The sequence below is a fragment of the Dasypus novemcinctus genome, chromosome 6 (assembly GCF_030445035.2).
Source record: "Dasypus novemcinctus isolate mDasNov1 chromosome 6, mDasNov1.1.hap2, whole genome shotgun sequence".
NCBI classification, from domain to species: domain Eukaryota; kingdom Metazoa; phylum Chordata; class Mammalia; order Cingulata; family Dasypodidae; genus Dasypus; species Dasypus novemcinctus.
In genome coordinates, this window is record NC_080678.1 from 48,732,217 (window position 1) to 48,744,094 (window position 11,878).

At 41.1% G+C, this 11,878-nt stretch overlaps 1 pseudogene; it reads right to left on the reverse strand.

Moving 5' to 3' along the window:
• Nucleotides 1-6,025: 6,025 nt before the first annotated feature.
• LOC105745082 (transcription factor IIIA pseudogene) lies at nt 6,026-6,709 on the reverse strand (annotated as a pseudogene).
• Nucleotides 6,710-11,878: the final 5,169 nt, after the last annotated feature.

Sequence of the window (11,878 nt, forward strand, 5' to 3'; positions counted from 1 at the left end):
CCCTGTGGCTTGCTTGCTGTCTGCTCTCTGCGTCCATTCACTGCGCAAATTCTTCTGTGTTTTTGCTTGTCTCCTTTCTGTTGCATCACCTTGCTGAGTCGGCTCTGGGCAGCGCTTGCGGGCTGGCAGCTCTCTGCCGTGTGCGAGCAAGCCTGCCTTCACAAGGAGGCCCCAGGACACGAACCCAGGGCCTCCCCTATGGTAGACAGAAGCCCAACCGATTGAGCCACAGCCACTTCCCAGTTAATAGTATTCCTGGTTTTGGTAATTGTCCTGTGGTTAAACAAGATGTTAATATTTGGGAAGCTGCAGGAAAGATATATGGGAATTCTTTGTACTATTTTTGCACTTTTTAAAAAGCCTGAAATTATTTCGAATTTCAAAATTGAAAAGCTTACAAAATAAAAGACATAGGGAGCTCATTAGTAGTCCTATGGAATAATCTCCAATATATATTACTGAGTGAAAAACGCAAGCTGTAAAACCAAGTGTAGTATTATGATACCCTTTGTCTATGAGAAAGGGCAATACATGCACACATGTGCACACTCGAATATACATAGAAAAAATGTATATATTTTGAAGAGAACTAAAGGCATTGGTTTTGTGATTGCCGCTGGGAAATGAAGAACCTAACAATTAGGGTTGGGAGGAAGACTTATTCTTAATTATATATATGTTTTGGTTTTATTCAAGGTTAAAAAAATAATGTGGAGGAGTGACTGTAGCTCAAGTGTTTGAGCACCTGCTTCCCACATATGAAATCCCAGATTCAATTTCTGGTACCTCCTAAAAAACAAATAAATGTAAAAACCAATTCTCACTGGGGAGTAGATCTAGCTCAGTAGTTGAGCACTTACTTCCCGTGTACCTGGTCTTGGGTTCAATCCCTGGTACCTCCTAAAAAATAATAATAATAACATGCTTGTAACGTTAAGATATCATTAAACTTAAAAAAACAATCACACACACACTAGCCCAAAACAGTCCTGCAAAATCTGCATTCATTTCGTCAAAGCTTACTAGAACCAGATGGGATCTTTTCAAGATACTTACATCTCCACCTTTATCTCTATTTTGCTAAGCTAACAACTTGTGCTAGAGTGATTTGGTTTTTTCTTAAACCCAGAGTCCCATAGAGACTGAAAAACAAGGGACCAAGAAGGAGAAGCAATAATTTTTACTTCTTTTTTGATGATTATTTGAATCTCTTATATAATTCTCTGATTTTCACTTACACTCTATGAATGCTTAAAATAAATGCCAAATATGTAAATCAATTCTGCCATTAAAGAGCATTAATTTATTACTAAAACCAGGTAAGAGGTCCTCTTAGAGTTATGCAAGATCTGAATAACTATGATGAAAATAAATGAAATTTTCTGCCTTCTTGTGCTTTAAAATAATGATGTTGGAGTGAAAACTTTTGAGAGTTTTGACCACAGGTATAAAAGCTTAAAATTGTTCCTGGGGTGGGGGGGACTTCTAGAAATAGTATCATGATGAGATAGGCAAATTCTCGCCCTGCCCCCACCTCCACAAACAAGAATTAAACTAGAAAAATTTATCAAAACTACCATTTCAGGGCTTTGGAGATCAACCAAAGTCAAACAACAAACTGAGATGTATTTAGTCATTAAGAACAGCTGGGACTTTGAGCAGGAAAAACAGGAGTCTGAATCCTTGCCTAAGACTGCTTCTATCCCGCCACCCAGCTAGGTAAGTACAGTAGTTTTACCAGGGCAATACTGGCCTTGAAAACTCGCTTGGCTGCAAGAAGGGGAGGCATAATTTGGAATGGAGAGTGAAAAATCCACATTTGGTAGCATTGTCAATAAAAATAGCAAGCTCAGTAGAAATCAGACAAAGAAAATCTGCAGCTCCATTTGCCTGAGGCTGTGGTCTTAGTTGGGATGAGTGGCAGACCAGCCAGAGATTTCATATGGAAACCCTGGAAATGAGGGAGCAATGGAAGGACTAAATACACTCTCCACCCATCTCTATCACTGACAAGTTACACACACATGCAGAGAGACATGAGAGGATCCGGAAGAATGTAAAAGCCAAGCTAGACTTGATAATTGCTTTATAAGCTTTGTAATTGCCTTTGTAAGCTCTCCCCAAACTATACACTGATCCCACCACAGAGGGCAAAATCTTAAGAGTTCTAGGTATTTAAATACAATGCCCAAATCATTGAACTAACCATGAAGCTATGCAGACACAGGGGTTTCCCTTAGGAAACTAAAAATTAAAAGAAGAATTTTAAAAAACTAAAAGAAAGATCAACTGCTACACCCTGTGGGTGTGGGAGTGAAGATTCTGTATATTAAGTCCAGGAAAATTACTAAAACAAAAACAAAACAAACAAACAAACAAAAACAATCCCTCAGGAAAAAAATAAGAATCCTGAAGTGTTGTAAAATATTTTATAAAATGTTCTGTTTTCACAAAATTAAGAGAAATACAAAGAAATAAGAAAGTGATCCACAAAAAGAGAAAAAAAATTGTCAATAGACATTGATATATGTGAATCCATATGATGATTTTAGTAGACAAAGATGTCAAAGCAACTATTATAAATATGCTCAAAGAATTAAAAGAAACTCTCTAGAGAATTAAAGGGAAATATGATGACAATGTCCCAGCAAACACAGAATCTCGACCAAGAATATTAACTAGATTAAAACAAAGCAAAACAAGCAAACAAAACAACAACAACAAAACCCTAAATAAGTGAAAATTCTAGGGTTGAAAAGTAAAATAACCAAAACAGAAAATTGACTAGATGGGCTCATAGCAGATGTGAGATGGCATAAGGAAGAATCAGTGAACTTGAAGATAGATCAAGAGAAATTATCCAATCTGATGGAGAGAGAAAGAAAAAAAAAAAATGAATGGAATCTCAATGACCTGTGGAACAACATCAAGGAAACCAATTTGTGTACAACAGTATTTGAGTGCCAGGAAGAGAGGAAAGAAAGAGGTAGAATGAATATTTGAAGAACTAATGGCCCAAAACTTCCCAAATTTGATGAAAAAGCTCAACAATTCCCAAGTAAGATAAACACAAAAAAATTCAGACCTAGATGCATCATAGTCAAATTGCTAGAAGCCAAACAAAGAGAAAATTTGGAAGGAGTGAGATAATTGACTCTTCATGTACAGAGGAATAATACAATTAATGACAGGTTTGCCATCAGAAACATAGAGGCCAGAAGGCAATTAAATGATATATTTAAAGTACTCAAAGGAAAAAAGTACTGTCAACAATAATTATCAGGGAAGTAGATTTGGCTCAGTGGAATAGAGCATCTGCCTACCACATGGGAGTTCCAGGGTTCAAACTCAGGGTCTCCTGACCTGTGTGCTAATTTGTGCAAGGAGTGCCCTGCCACACAGGGGTGTCCCCCACGTAGGGAAGTCCCACACGCAAGGAGTGCGCCCTGCAAGGAGAGCTGCCCCATGCAAAAAAAAGTGCAGCCTGCCCAGGAGTGGCACTGCACACACAGAGGGCTGATGCAGCAAGATGATGCAACAAAAAGAGACACAGATTCCAAGTGCCACTGACAAGAATATAAACAGACACAGAAGAACACACAGTGAGCAAATGGATACAGAGAGCAGACAATGGGGAGGGGGAGAGAAATAATTAAAATAAATAAATCTTTAAAAAAAGTCTTTAAAAACAAAAAACAAAAACAATAATTATCAATCCAGCAAAACCATCCTTTAAAAATGAAGACAAAAGATTTTCAGATAGACAAAATATGAGAGAATTTATTACTAGCAGACTTGCCTTATAAGAAATACTTAAGAAAGTCCTTGTCATTGATAATAAATGACATAAGATGATAATCTGAATCCACAAGAAGAAATGAAAAGCCCCCAAAACATCAAATCCAAGCGTAAATCTAAAAGTATATATAAATATAAATATTTCTCTTTTATTCTCTTAATGTTCTTTTTTTTCTTTTTAAAAATTTTTATTTGTTTTGTTTTTCTGATCTGAAAATACAAATCTGGAAAATTTAAAGGCAAGAAAAATGGCAATGATAATATTAGCTTTCCAATTTGTTTTTCAAAATCCAAGCCTACTGTATTTACATTACTTTTTCATTATAACAAATATTTTTCCATGTGAAAACATTCTACTTCATAATTTGAAGACTATATACTATTCTATTTTATAAATCATAGAACATCTAACATTTAAATAGGAAAACAGGGGAAGTGGACTTGGCCCAGTGGTTAGGGCGTCCGTCTACCACATGGGAGGTCCGCGGTTCAAACCCCGGGCCTCCTTGACCCATGTGGAGCTGGCCCATGCGCAGTGCTGATGAACGCAAGGAGTGCCCTGCCATGCAGGGGTGTCCCCCGCGTAGGGGAGCCCCACGTGCAAGGAGTGCGCCCTGTAAGGAGAGCTGCCCAGCGCGAAAGAAAGTGCAGCCTGCCCAGGAATGGTGCTGCAAACACGAAGAGCTGACACAACAAGATGATACAACAGATTCCTGTGCCGCTGACAACAGCAGAAGCGGACAAAGAAGAAAGACGCAGCAAATAGACACAGAGAACAGACAACCAAGGTGGGGGGGAAGGGGAGAGAAATAAATAAATCTTTAAATAGGAAAACTGAAAACTTTAGAATCATCTTTTAAGGTTGCTTCCTTTTTTAAAATGCCTATGAGGTATTATAGAAAGTTATATTGTCTTCTAGAAAGTGTGTATCTTTTTATCATTCCAGGATATGTTTTTATAAGTATCCTTTTGTTTTTAGGGTTAGAAAACTTGTCTCCAACTAAAAGTTAGCATTCAGCCAGTGGTTTCCAACCATAGCTCCATGTTAGTATTCTTTAGGCCTGGATTCCAGCCAGCTGCTGCTGAACCTCTGGACCCCAGGTATCTGTATTTTTAAAATCATCCCGAGTGATTCTAACACAGAGCGAGGGTTGGGAAACACTGCACTGGGCTAACAGTTTTCATGATGACGCAGCATTTGGTCAATGTCTAAACCCATTGCTTTATATTGTTTTTTGCAAGAGGGTAGTCTGGGGCCAAAATGCAGCCCCACTCAGTGACATAAGCGAAGGAGAATTTAAAACTTTCACGGCTTTAGTGCATCCATTTAGTTACGTGGAATTTATATGACTGCTTGGTTATTGCACAGGTTTCAGTCACCTTAACCAGATATGAATGAATTGATTAGATAATTGTTTAAATAGCAGCAATTCAAGAATACTGTTGTTATTTTAAGAGTGTCAGAGCTTTAATGGTAGAAATCATAGAAGACATTGATTTTTAAATTACTCTTTTCGACATTTTCCTTTTTTGGGAAGAGCTATTTAGTCAGATTCTCCAGACAATGCCTGGAATGGCCACCTTCTCACCCAGGCCACATGCTCTCAACGGAGGAAAGCCTGCACCCTGTGCTCCTCTTCACTTGAGCAAAAAGGAAGAGAATGAGTAGAGAGGAACTCGGGAGACCCAGAAGGAAGACGTTTTGACCAAAGACAGTGGAACCGATGGGGAATCTGAGGTTCTACAGCCATAATTTTAATAAAGAAAAATGTGCTTCTGCTAAGCTCCTTGGTCTGAAGTCCTCTAAACAAAGCAGCTTGACATTTAGTGGAGGGAAAGTACTGCAACTGCTGAGAGCATGTCTTCTTCAATACAGTTCAGTGACCCTTCATTTTTTGGCAAGGTTGTCTTGTTCTGATCCTTCCTTCCCTTCCTTCCTTCCTCTTCCTTCCTCTTTCTTTCTTTTTTATTTCCCCTCCCCTTGTGGTTTGCTTGCTGTCTGCTCTCTGTGTCCATTCGCTGCACACTCTTCTGTGTTTTTCTTGTCTCCCTTTTTTTGTTGCGTCACCTTGCTGAGTCGGCTCTCCGCGGCATCTGCCCGCGGGTGGCACTCCGCGGAACTTGCTGGCTGGCGGCTCTCCACAGTGTGCCAGCACGCCTATCTTCACAAGGAGGCCTTGGGACACGAACCCAGGGCCTCCCATATGGTAGACGGGAGCCCAACGGACTAATCCACAGCTGCTTCCACTGTTTCCTTTTTAGGAGGGATATATCCACTGTGATAAGGCACCAGACTCCGTTTTTCACGAGATGCTTTTACTTGGATCTTCGTTTTCTTCTTGTCAGGAGCATGTACAAGAGCATGCCCAGTGAGACCTTGTTTCATTGCAAAGTTTCTGCCACAGCGAGCATGTTCACACACAAAGGGGCGCTTTTCCTCATGAAGAGAGAAACTATCTCCAGAGACTGAACACAATCGTGCGGGTTTTACCACAGTCTTCCCTGGAATACACACCTTTCTGGTATGCAGTTTTCATATGTTGCTTCAGGTAATCTTTGCGTTTGACTCTTTTCCCGCGTAATTCACAAGTTGTTTCCTCTTTATAGGCTTCTCTCACATATTTCAGAAGCTCTGTCCACGTTTTTGCCAAAAGGAACATCCTTTTTGACACAGTAGCCCCCATGTACCTCCTCATGTTGCTTCAGCCTGTGGGGTGAGCAAAGGGTTTTCCACATCCTTCATGGTGGCACTTGAACAATGGCTCATTGGCGTGCTGACACGGGTGGATCTTCAGCTGCTGCTGTTTCTTAAAGTTCTTCTTACAACCTTCAAAACAGTATAATACTGTTTTTGCAGGTTTTCATGTGTGCACTCAAAATGTTTCTCCAAGTGTGGTTTTGTGTTGAATTTTTTTTTTTTAAGATTTTTTTATTTCTCTCCCCTTCTCCCCCACCCCGCTCCGGTTGTCTGTTCTCTGTGTCTATTTGCTGCGTCTTCTTTGTCGGCTTCTGCTGTTGTCAGTGGCACGGGAATCTGTGTTTCTTTTATTGCGTCATCTGTTGTGTCAGCTCTCTGTGTGTGCAGCACCATTCCTGAGCAGGCTGCACTTTCTTTCGCACTGGGTGGCTCTCCTTATGGGGTGCACTCCTTGCGCGGGGGGCTCCCCTACACGGGGGACACCCCTGCGTGGCACGGCACTCCTTGCATGCATTTCAGCACTGCGCACGGGCCAGCTCCACACGGGTCAAGGAGGCCTGGGGTTTGAACCGCAGACCTCCCATGTGGTAGACGGATGCCCTAACCACTGCGCCAAGTCTGCCTCCTGTGTTGAATTTTTTATCACAACCACTAGCTTCACAGTGTGGATCTCTCTAGGCTGTGGCAGCCCAGATGACAGTCCCTGATGAAGGCTTTGCCACATTCTCCACAGTCACAAACCGATGGTCTCTCCCCCATGCGCATCCAGCTTCCAGGCCTTGTGGTTTGCACTACAGTCCAGAAAGAAGCAGATGAACCTCTGGAGAAGCATATGAATATTACCAAGTGCCATCTAGCAATGCATCTGGAAAAAGACATTAACCAAAAGGAGGAAATATTAAATATAGATTTTTTTTTGGTAAGATTTATTTTATTTCTTTCCCCTTCCCCCCCTCCCCCCAGTTGTCTGCTCTCTGTGTCCATTCGCTGGGTGTTCTTCTGTGTCCGTTTGCATTATCAGGTGGCACCGGGAAACTGCATCTCTTTTTTTGTTGCGTCATCTTGCTGCGTCAGCTCTTCGTGTGTACGGTGCCACTCCTGAGCAGGCTGTGCTTTTATTCACACAGGGCAGCTCTTCTTGCAAGGCGCACTCCTTGTGTGGGGGGGCACCCCTACACAGGGGCACCCCTGCGTGGCACGGCATTCCTTGTGCGCGGCAGCACTGCGCGTGGGCCAGCTTACCACATGGGTCAGGAGGCCCTGGGTATCAAACCCTGGACCCTCGATATGGTAGATGGATGCTCTATCAGTTGACCCACATCTGCTTCCCAATATAGATGATTTTTAATGGCTAAGAGAATTCAAAGTGAGTTGGGGGAAGTGAATGTGGCTCAAGAGATTGAGGTCCTGCCTAGCACATGGGAGGTCCCAGTTCAGTTCCCAGTACTTCCTGGAAAAGACGAACAAGACAGCGAGCTGGTGCAATGGGCAGGTGCAGTGAGCTGACACAACAAGGAGACACAAAGGGGATAGACAATGAGAGACACAACAAAGCAGGAAGTTGAGGTGGTTCAAGTGATTGAGCCCCTCTCTCCACATGGGAGGTCCCAGGTTTGGTTCCTGATGCTTCTCTAAAGAGAAGATGAGCACACAGCAAATAGATACAGAAGGCAGACAGTGAGCCCAAATTGGGGGGGGAGGGGGAGTAAATAAATTTTGAAAATCTTTAAAAAAAACCAAAAAACAAAGTGAGTCGGGAGGTCATTCCAGAGATTACACTTATGCATGTCTCAGCAGGATCTCACTGACTGCCACAGTAAATAGTGCCTCAAACAGGGGAGCTCGTGATGGCTCTAGAGACATCTAGATACTACAGGCATGGCAGACAATCTGAGGAATTCAGCATCCTGTCAGTGGGCCTTACTTTGGAATATATGCTCCCCAATGTAACAGAGTTCGATTCATTTATAGTTTCCTCACACATGGCTCTTCTGCCCCTTTTATTTGAATCTATAATTAGCACTATATTTACTAAATATATGTCTCCGAGACTTAAATTCAGTCTGTTTATATGTCAGTTGAGCCCTGAATCTCAGAAGAGTTACAACACCTACTCTCCAGTTCATTGGACTTGCCCAGGACAACTAACGAAAGGATGATGATGGACAATGCCCATCCCCAAAACAGGAAGTCTCTACAGTTCCATCCATCTGCCCCATGGGATCCAAGCCCCCTCTCAAGCAGAAGCAGAGTGGACATCATTATCCCCAAATCCTCAAGACTGAGGAATGAACAAATATAAAGGGGGAATGCAACTATGGACTAAAGAACCAGAGGTTCTGAGAGGGAGGAGGAGGGAAGAATAGGCGTTAACATGGGAAATTTGGGGGACATTAGAATTGTCCTGCATGACATTGCCATGATGGATACAGACCATTATACATTTTGTCAAAACCTATAAAATTGTGCATTGCAAAGTATAAACTCTAATGTAAACTATAGACTATGGTTAGGAGCAATGCCTCGATATGTATTCATCAATTGTAACAAATGTACCACACTAATGAAAGATATTGTTAATGGGAAAAAGTGTGGGAGGGTGAGGAAAATATAGGAATCCCCCTATATATTTGAAGTAATACTTTTGTAATCTAAAGTTTCTTTAAAAATAAAAGAAAATGAAGTGGCAGCGGACTTGGCCCAGTGGTTAGGGCGTCCGCCTACCACATGGGAGGTCCGTGGTTCAAACCCAGGGCCTCCTTGATCAGTGTGGAGCTGGCCCGTGTGCAGTGCTGATGTGCGCAAGGAGTGCCGTGCCACACAGGGGTGTCCCCTGCGTAGGGGAGCCCCACGTGCAAGGAGTGCGCCCCGTAAGGAGAGCCGCCCAGCATGAAAGAAAGTGCAGCCTGCCCAGGAATGGTGCCACACACACAGAGAAATGACACAACAAGATGAAGCAACAAAAAGAAACACCGATTCCCATGCCGGTGACAACAACAGAAGCAGACAAAGAAGAAACAGCAAATAGACCCAGAGAACAGACAACCAGGGTGAGGGGGAAAGGAAGAGAAATAAATAAATAAATAAATCTTTAAAAAAAAAAAGAAAATGAAGAAAAGAACAGAAAATGATATAGTTTTTAAAATCAGCAGAGGGTTTAGAGTAATACGTTATGAATATTTGTTTATAACCAAAAAGGCAGTAAATACGCATCTCAAGAACAAAAAAGGCATATCCAGAAACAAATAGTAAGATGGCTATTTTAAGTCCAATCAGATCAACAAAACATTAAATACAAATGGGCCAAACACTCCAATCAAAGACAGATTGACAGCCTGGATTGAAAAACAAGATTCAACAGTATGCTGTATACCAGAGACACTTTTTAAATTTAAAGACACAAAAATATTGCAAGTAAAAGGATAGAAAATGATATACCATGCAAACAGTAACCAAAAGAGAGCAGGAGTGGCTATATTAATATCAGACAAAATAGACTTTAAGAATTGTTATAAGAAACAAAAACACATTTCATAGTGATAAAAGTCAATACATCAAGAAGGTATAACAATTATAATTGTATTCACTACTAACAGAAAAAAATATATACAGAAAAAAAGTGACGGAATCGAAATGAGAAATAGAACTAAGCAGGAAGTCATAAGAATATAGAACTCCCTCTAATTTGATCTTACTAACTCAAAAAAACATATTCCACCTAACTACAGCCAAATACACATTCTTTTCCAGCACACCTGGAGCATTCTTAGGTTTAGACCATATGTTTGGCACACACACACAAAAAGTCTCAGTAAGTATAAAAAGAGTGAAATCATACCAAGCCTGTTTGCTGACAACAATGGAATTAAATAGGAAATCAACAAGAGCAGGAAAATTTGGGATTCAAAACTCATGGGTCAAAGAAGAAACCAAGGAAAAGTTTCTAAAGGACCACAGTATCTGTAACAATCTTGGAGTCTCAGCGAGGTTAAGTAACTTGCTCAGGGTCTCCTGGATAGTGGCAGTGGACCCAGGATTCACAGAGCTCTGCCCCTACCCAGAGAGGAGTGCCTTGAACACTTCCCTACTTAAGGGCAAGTCTTATTATGTGAGTGGAAATCCCAGAACAAAATTATCTTTCTCCTGCTATTCCCATCCCCTGCTTGCTAATAATACAAAATATCCATGACAATGGCTCAGGAACATTTGCTTGCCACAGAAATACAGGGCTTTTTTTAAAAGCTACATGTAACAGAAAATGCAATGTCATATTTAATTTAATGTTCCAATTCACAAGTCATAATATTATTCCATTAGAGCCTATCATTCAAAATGTTTCACTCATATCAGAGAATGAATTATTATTTAACAAGGCATTCAAACCATACTTTAGAAGGGCCCATTCATAATACATCACAATTTTCTCAAATTGAAAATGTGGGTCACCTTCGCATTTGCTTTGTTCTGCTTTTCACTGCAGCTATTTCTCAAAGCCAACAGAATAAGTATTGGGACTAAATGATCTCAGTCAGAAAGGGAGTCATAGGCCCACATTAGACATATTTGCCGAATCAGGATGGAGAGATATTTACCCTGAATCCCTTGATATTCAGATAAGGAAACTGAGACCAGGAAGTTAAAGTGGATATATATTTCAGGAGTCAGCTTTTTCACATGGTTAGGAGCACAGGCTTTGGAGCTAGACACCCTGGGTTTGAATCCTAGCTTTGCTGCTGATTAATTATGTGTCCCTGGGCAAATCACTTAACCTTTATGAGCCCATTTCTTCTTATCTATAAAATGAAGATGTAGAAACCTACATTATAGGGCTGTAGAGAGGAGATTGAGATAATGTGTGCTAAGTGCTTGGAAGAGGCCCTGGCATATAGTAAATATGTGTGGCAGAATTGGTATTAGGGCTTTACTTTCTGGGTTTCCAGTTCAGCATTCTGAGCTCTTTATCTTCCCCTCCACTTGCCCCAAATACTCTCTCCCGTTAATCCCACTCTAGTTAATCTCTACCCTTCTGGTATACAGGCCCAAAACTTTGACACCCTTTTATTTTATTCCCAATATCAATTCAATCAGAAAATCCTGTTGGCTCTACTCTCAAAATACATCAAGAATCTCAGCACATCTCCCACCTGGCCCAAGCCACAAACTAAGCTTCCATTATATTTCACCCCTTGACCAGTCTCTCTGTTCTGCCCTTGCTCCCTTGCAGTCTTAAACAGGAGCCAGAGGGATTATATTAAAATGTAAGTGAAATTACTTCCTGCTACTCATTACTTTCCAGGGAAAACAGTGTGTTAGTTCCTGAACAGAGAGGACAAAAAAATCTCCTGTAAATACGGGAACTCCAAAACAACCAACCATCAAAAG